This window comes from Aegilops tauschii, chromosome 1 (assembly GCF_002575655.3).
Source record: "Aegilops tauschii subsp. strangulata cultivar AL8/78 chromosome 1, Aet v6.0, whole genome shotgun sequence".
Classification (NCBI taxonomy): Eukaryota; Viridiplantae; Streptophyta; class Magnoliopsida; order Poales; family Poaceae; genus Aegilops; species Aegilops tauschii.
The window spans coordinates 211,353,336-211,360,930 of NC_053035.3; the positions used below are offsets into that span (position 1 = coordinate 211,353,336).

General features: G+C 44.5%; 1 long non-coding RNA gene across 1 annotated transcript; it reads right to left on the minus strand.

The window, feature by feature from the left end:
- Positions 1-911: 911 nt before the first annotated feature.
- LOC109734494 (uncharacterized) lies at positions 912-6,884 on the minus strand. Its single transcript, XR_002225865.4, has 3 exons — positions 6,366-6,884; positions 2,731-2,821; positions 912-1,685 (listed from the first exon to the last, which is right to left on the minus strand). It is a non-coding gene; the product is annotated as an uncharacterized lncRNA (long non-coding RNA).
- Positions 6,885-7,595: the final 711 nt, after the last annotated feature.

Below are 7,595 nucleotides of genomic sequence, written 5' to 3' on the forward strand. Positions count from 1 at the left end.
ACCGGATCAGGGCCATCTCTCTTTCTTCTTCCAGGAGATCAACTGCGTCTTGTCGAGCCTGTTCCGCTTCATCTTCTGCGAAAAGCTCAACTCGGGGTGCATTGTGTAGCAAGTCACCCGGAAGTACAGCTTCAGCTCCATGGACCAAGAAGAATGGAGTTCGGCCAGTCGATCGATTAGGAGTTGTCCTCAATCCCCAAAGCACTGATGGAAGTTCATCGACCCAGGCGCCTGCTGCGTGCTTGAGATCACGCATCAATCGGGGTTTCAGTCCTTTGAGAATCAATCCGTTTGCTCTTTCAGCTTGTCCATTCGACTGGGGATAGGCGACTGAAGCATAGTCGACTTGAGTGCCTTGGGAAGCGTAGAAGGCTCTAAACTCATCAGAATCAAAGTTTGACCCATTGTCAGTAATGATGTTGTGCGGAACACCATATCTGAATGTTAACTCTCTGATGAAGCTGACAGCAGTACTGGCTTCAAGATTTTTGATAGGCTTGGCTTCAATCCATTTGGTTAACTTGTCGACTACCACGAGTACATGAGTGAAGCCACTCCTACCAGTCCTCAGAGGTCCAACCATATCTAACCCCCAAACAGCAAAGGGCCAGACTAGCGGAATGGTCTTCAGGGCTGATGCAGGCTTGAGAGACATGTTTTTTTGACACCTGGCTTGTGAGACATGTTGGAATAAAACTAGCAACCTTCACATTTGTCGACTATTTCCTTCGCCATTTCATTTGCTCGTGGCCAATAAAATCCCGCTCGGTATGCTTTGGCCACAATGGTCCGAGAGGACGCATGGTGACCACAGGTCCCCGAGTGGATGTCGTTGAGGATCACTCGACCTTCTTCAGGCGTTATGCATTTCTGGCAGACTCCAGTTACACTTTCTCTGAACAGCTGTCCTCTTATCACAGTAAAGGCTTTGGATCGACGAATAATCTGTCGAGCCTCTTCTTCATCCTCTGGAGTTCCTTCCTAAGAATGTACTCCCTCCGTCCGGGAAAAGTTCTCCACAACATAGTGTAATGCCAATTTTTCAAAAACACCCTCATAACTTCAAATTTCTTACAAACAGGTCGCCATACAGGTCGCGTCTCCTTCCTTCTTCCTCCGCCCGTCGCCGGCGCGCGTCGCCAGGGCCAGTCGTCAGCCCAGGACCTGCGCCGCCCAATTGCTTGCTCCGCCGCCGCACTGGACGTGCTCCTCCACGGCCCAGGATCCGCGCCGCCCTGCTTGCTCCGTCGCCGCACAGGACGTGCTCCTCCGCGGCCCAGGACCTGCGCCGACGATATCCCCTCCTTCCTCGCAGGGCCTGCGCCGCCGCCGCCCAGGACCCGCGCGCGCCTGGGTCTCGAGCGTCTGGACCACGAGCTCCCGCCGCGCCTGGACCACGAGCTCCCTCAAGCTCATCCTCAAGTTCTTTCACGGTCCTGGACCCCTTCTGCTGCTTCTCCGCAACTTGCTGCTCCTCCCCTAATCGTGTTGCCGCCCGGAGCTCCCCTTCTCGTGTGCTGCCGCCCAGAGCTCCCCTTCTCGTGTGCTGTCGCCTGAGGCCACCGGCTCGTGCTGCTGCTGGTGAGAAGTACATGGCTCTGTAATTTGTTCATCTCCAGTGCCTTGCTTGCTTGCTCTGTAGTTTGAAACACAACTGATCTGTGTACATTGCTTGCTTGCTTGCTCTGTAATTTGAAAAAATTCAGTTAACATTGATGTTGATTTCTGATGGACCAATCTTTAGTATTGCCAAAAAAATGTTACAGAGGGGCGGAATCATTCATGGCAGTAAAAAATAAGTCATGGGCAGAATCATGAGATGATGAGAAAGGTTATAGAGGGGCAGAATCATTGACAGAAGAAGGAAAAAAATCATGTACTAAATTGCAGCAAATTCAGGCCAGATTTAGGAATTCTTCTTCTACTACTCTTGCTAGCAGTGAGCAGTGAGATGGGAAGACAAATTATCTTCTTAGTTGAAAGCATTTTATTCACATAGTCCTAAAATTTATAAGCTGAAAATACAAGCTTCTTCTACTAATTCTTTGAACTTTGATTAGTCCTAGTCTGAACATGTCACAACATTTCTGTCAAAATCTCAGACTTGACAATAAATCTCAGATTATTTAGGAACACACTATTAACTGAATTTACACTAAGATTTCTTGTTAACGGAATTTACACTAAGATTTCTCACTCCATTACATAATTCTGATTGTTAACTGAATTTACAGAATAATAATTTCATTTGCATAATTACAGTGAAGTTTCAGTAACTACAGTAACTGAATTTATAGTAAGATTTCTCACTCCATTACTCTGCTATTAACTGTATTATTCTGCTGTTAACAATCAGAATTGACACTATATTATTCAGTCAAGTTGATGTTCAGATCCTGTCATTTTGTTCCAAAACCTGTCAATTTCTATCAGGTTTTGATCTGTCAAGTTGATGTTCAGTCAAGTTGATGTCAAACTTGACACATAAATAAAATTTGACATCAATGAAATTTAGACAGTGAATACAGTTTGGACAGTACTCCACTGTCATATTTTCAGTGAGTAAAATTCAGTTTTCACAAATTGAAGCCTACTCTATTCTACAGAAAATGTTGTAGAGGATGTTATTAACTTTTCTGATGTTGTAGAGGGAGTAATAGATATTCATAGTTCTATAACTACTGCCATGGTCTACTAACAGAAGATAATTTCAATATTCAAAATGTGTACCTGCACTAGTTGTCAACAAGAAATACAGTAAAAGTTGAGATGTACTCCTGGCCCCTGCTTTTGTTTGCTTTTCAATTCCTGGCCCTGGTCCCTGCAAAAAAAAGAGAGATGTAGTAGGACCTGTAGTTGCTTATGAACAAGGAGTACTTTTAATATCTACTTTTCCCTTTCTTGGTTTCTTTGCTTTTTGTCTAGGATTCTTCATGGTTTTCTTGTTATGATTATATGCTCACCATTCATCTTTTGTATACTCTTGTTATGAGATCAGACAGGAGCACACAACTATGGATTTGAATTTGATGCCGGAAGAGGAGGACGAAGCTCAAGAAGAAGAACAAGCTCAGCAGGGTGACGCTATTGATTTGAACTTGATGCCGGAAGATGAGGACGAAGCTCAAGAAGAAGAACAAGCTCAACAGGGTGACGCTATTGATTTGAACTTGATGCCGGAAGATGAGGATGAAGACATTGAATTGAATTGGTTTCCTGAAGAGGAAGAAGCTCAAGAGCCACAAGAAGATGCAGAATTGGAAGAAGCTCAAGAGGCACAAGAAGATGCAGAATTGGAAGAAGCTCAAGATGCACAAGAAGATGCAGAAGTGCAAGAAGCTCAAGAGGCACAAGAAGATGCAGAAGTGCAAGAAGCTGATGCACATGGCAATCCAAGAGGGAAGGACTTGACAGACAAGGAGAGACATGGTGTTTACTTTGCTCCGCGGGTAATCGAGCTTAGAGATGGACAGGTTCACGTGTATGACAAGGTGCTCATTTCGACTATGCTGAATGTTCACCTGTGAACAGTTACAAGAATATGGAATCTAGCCAAGGGACAACTTGAAGCAGGCCAAGAAGTTGATGTTTCAAGCAAGAAGAACAAAAGTGGTAGGAAGAGAAAAGAACTAGATCTGTCGAGAACAGCAACAATCCCTTTGAACAAAAGAAGAACAATCCGTTCTCTAGCAAGGTGTTTAGGTGTGCCCCGATCAACCCTACACGACAGATTTCAATTGCAAGAGCTGAAACGCATCACAAGCACCATCAAACCCACCCTCAAGCCACAGAATAAGATAGCGAGACTAAAGTTCTGCCTATCCATGATGGATGAAAGATGGATATCAAGTCCTTGGCCCAGTTTCAAGCCAATGACAAATATGGTCCACATCGATGAGAAATGGTATGACATGACCCGAGTGAAGAGTAGCTACTACATGCTGCCTGGAGAGGAAGAACCAAATCGAACTGTGCACAATACTCATAGCATTGGGAAAGTAATGTTTCTAACAGCTGTGGCCAAACCTCGCTACAATGAAGATGGGGAGATGACATTTGATGGAAAACTTGGCATTTGGCCGTTCGTGGTAGAGACCGAGGCACAACGAACAAGCCAGAACAGAGATAGGGGGACAATAGAGTTGAAGCCAGTCAAAGTTACTAGACCTGTGTGCAGAGATTACCTGGTCAATAAAGTAATCCCTGCCATTCAAGACAAATGGCCTAACGGTGACGAGGACACAACGATCTTTATTCAACAAGATAATGCAACGCCGCATGTCCTCCCTAATGATGCTGGTTTTCTAGAAGCCGTGGCACAGACAGATCTGGATATTCGATTATTGCAACAACCACCAAACAGCCCTGAGCCCAATGTTCTAGATCTTTGTTTCCACTGCTCCCTGCAATCCCTAACCGACTGCAGAGCGCCTATGAATATACAGGAACCGGTACAGGGTGTAGAGGAGGAGTTTGAGAACTACGATCCCCATAAGTTGTTCAAAAGCTTTATGACATTGCAAGCAGTCATGGTGGAAGTGATGAAAGATCAAGGAGGAAACAACTACAAGATGCCGCATCTGCATAAGGAACGTCTACAGAATGCTGGAGAGGAAATAACCGGTGTATACTGCAGTCCGGAGCTAATTACTGACACCAAGGCCATTATAGAACAAGGAAATGAGTAGATAGAGAAAGCTCAAAAAGAAAGGGAAAGGGAAAAGGAAAAGAAAGGATAGGAGTATGTGATGTGTCATGTGTCATGTGTATGTCTTGTGTCATGTGTATGGCTTTGTGTCATGTGTATGGCTTGTGCCATGTGTATGGCTGTGTCATGTGTATGTATTGTGTCATGTGTTCAATGAGAAAGGATGGGAAAAGAAAGGATAGAAGTATTTGGATTTATTTGAATCATTTGAATTTATTTGATTTATTTGGATTTATACACCATTTGTCCAATTGCAAACATGACTAAAGTTTCCACAACAAGAACAAGATTTTAGAAATTTATAAACATAGTCCAATAATCATCTTCTTACTTGAAAGCATTTTATTCACATGGTCCTAAAATTTATAAACCAGTCTGATTCACTTTTAGTCTAAAAAAAGACATGGCACAAGTTTCTTGTAAGCAAGCCGTGCACTGGGATGATGATTTGCTTGGCCATCTCATGGGGAAGTATATACAGGGAGAATAAATATGGGTCCTGCTACTGGACTGATTGCATCAAGAGCAATTGGTCCAGATTTTGGAAAAATGTTGAAATTGTTGAAATGCTATACAACAGTCACAACTCAGAAATTCAGATTGCATGACTATATAGAAGGTCTATATATTCGGATTACATGAACATAAATGCAGCATCCATTCTTTATCAGATTGGAGTAGAAAATGATTGATAAAGAAATGCTTCTATATATTCAGATTATATATAGAAGGTCTAAATATATAAAATAACTTAATAACTTGGATTATATATAGAAATGCTTCAGTGAGCGTATAAAAATAACTTGTTCCTAAACAACCTAAATCTTGGTCATTTTGTTGTTCTAAACAACTTAAATTTGGTTGATGCCAGCTTACCGGTATAGAAACAACATACTGATGTACCTGAACCCATGCAAGATATGCCAAACTTGCAAATAGGCAAAAACCTACTACACCTACATTGTACCCATGGGCATTTTTCAGAAATTGTGATGTTTTCAAACATTAGAAATTTATTTGCAATAGTAATTCCGATTCGCTTAATTTTGTCTGGGAGCTACAGCCAAGAGTAATTTGACGGAGTAAGAGAACTCAGTACACTGTGTACTCCAAATTTTCTACTCCTGTCAGTCCAACAATGCAAAGTTCAATTTTCCTTGCAAAATTCAGTTAGCATGTTAACAAGATCAGTTAACCGCACAACCAAGAAAAGGCTTGCCAAAGAATAAGAAAATGCTACTGATACCCTGGACTTAGTAGACTAGTGAATACCCTTACCAATAAATCTCAGGTTCATCAGGAAAAATTCCTGGAAGTAGGATGATAAAATGTGTGGTTCTGAACTCGAAAATTATTCAGGTGTGGTTCTGTCCCTTTTTCAGTTATAGCAGAACTTGAATCTAGCAGTCTAAAGAATTTTGAAACAATGACAGAAGACTTGATTGCAGTCTGAAACAATGACTAAATTACTTGCCACATCATGAAACAAATGGCCAAGTGTGATCCCCTAGTGAGATTTGTCTACCAGGTTTTGCTAACTGAAGAAACAAGTGTGATTCTCGCAGTCTTAAGCAAATGTCAGAAGCAGCAAATTTCTGTAAAAAAATCAGTTTTGACACATAAATCATGGAGGGGAATTGAAGGAGGGAGGCTTAACCTGCCAAGAAGATGCCACCGCCGTCGTCGAGCTCGCAGTACAGTATGTGCAGGGATGGTGGAGCTCGCAGTACAGAAGACGTCTCCGCCGCCGTCGAGCTCGCCATCAAGCTTGCTGTCGTCGGGCTCGTCGGCTACGTCTCCTGCCGTCTGGCCTCGCAGCCACCATATCAGCCTTGCCGACGCCGGATCTGAAGCAGCCGGAGCAGAGCGCGGCGGTCACTAGGGAAGCTAGGGGAGGAAGGCAAGCTGGAGCTGCGCGAGCAGGAGAGAGCCGCGGAGGAGGCAGTTACGGCGGTGGCAAGCTGTGGCGGTGGTGGAGCAGGAAAAATCGATGCTTCTCCTCGCCGGGAAGCAACGCGGCGGAGGAGGAGGGGAGCAAGGAGGGGGAGCAGAGCAGGGATCTTCTTGCGCGGGGAATCTCTGGGGGACGGAGGTGGGGGTGGGGGGGGGGGGGGGGGGGGGGGGGGGGGTGGTGCGTCGTTTGTCGGGAACACACCGAGGAAATTGCCACGAAGACAAATTTTCCCGGACGGAGGGAGTATGCGATGTACACACTGTCCAGTCGGGAGTGATGACCAAAACCTCCATGATCAAGTCGACCACGGCTGGGACTTCGACTTCAGTTGGATCAGTAGTACTCTTAGGTTGTGGGGGCTCTTCCGTGAAAGGATCTTCCTGAACTGAAGATGTATGAATATGTTCCAAAAACACATTGCTGGGAATGGTCTCTCTCTTGGAACCTACCTTTGCCAAATCATCGGCCGCTTGATTTTTCAGTCGGGGTATATGATGGAGCTCTAACCCCTCAAACTTCTTCTCTAACTTTCTCACCGCATTGCAATACCAGTCATAGCCGGGCTCCTGACATCTCATTCCTTCGTTACTTGATTAACCACCAAATCCGAGTCGTCGTAGACCATTAGGCGACGGACGCCGAGTGAAATGGCCATACGCAACCCGTACAGAAGTGCTTCGTATTCAGCCTCATTGTTGGAGGAATCAAAATGAATCTGAAGAACGTAGCTGAGTTTGTCTCCTCGGGAGGATACCAATACCACCCCAGCACCCGAACCATTCAGCATCTTGGATCCATCAAAGAACATGGTCCAATGCTCCGAGTGAATCTGAGTCGGTAGTTGCTGCTCAACCCACTCGGCGAGGAAATCTGCTATTGCTTGGGACTTGATAGCTTTCTTTGCCTCAAACATGATATCCAAGGGAAGGAGTT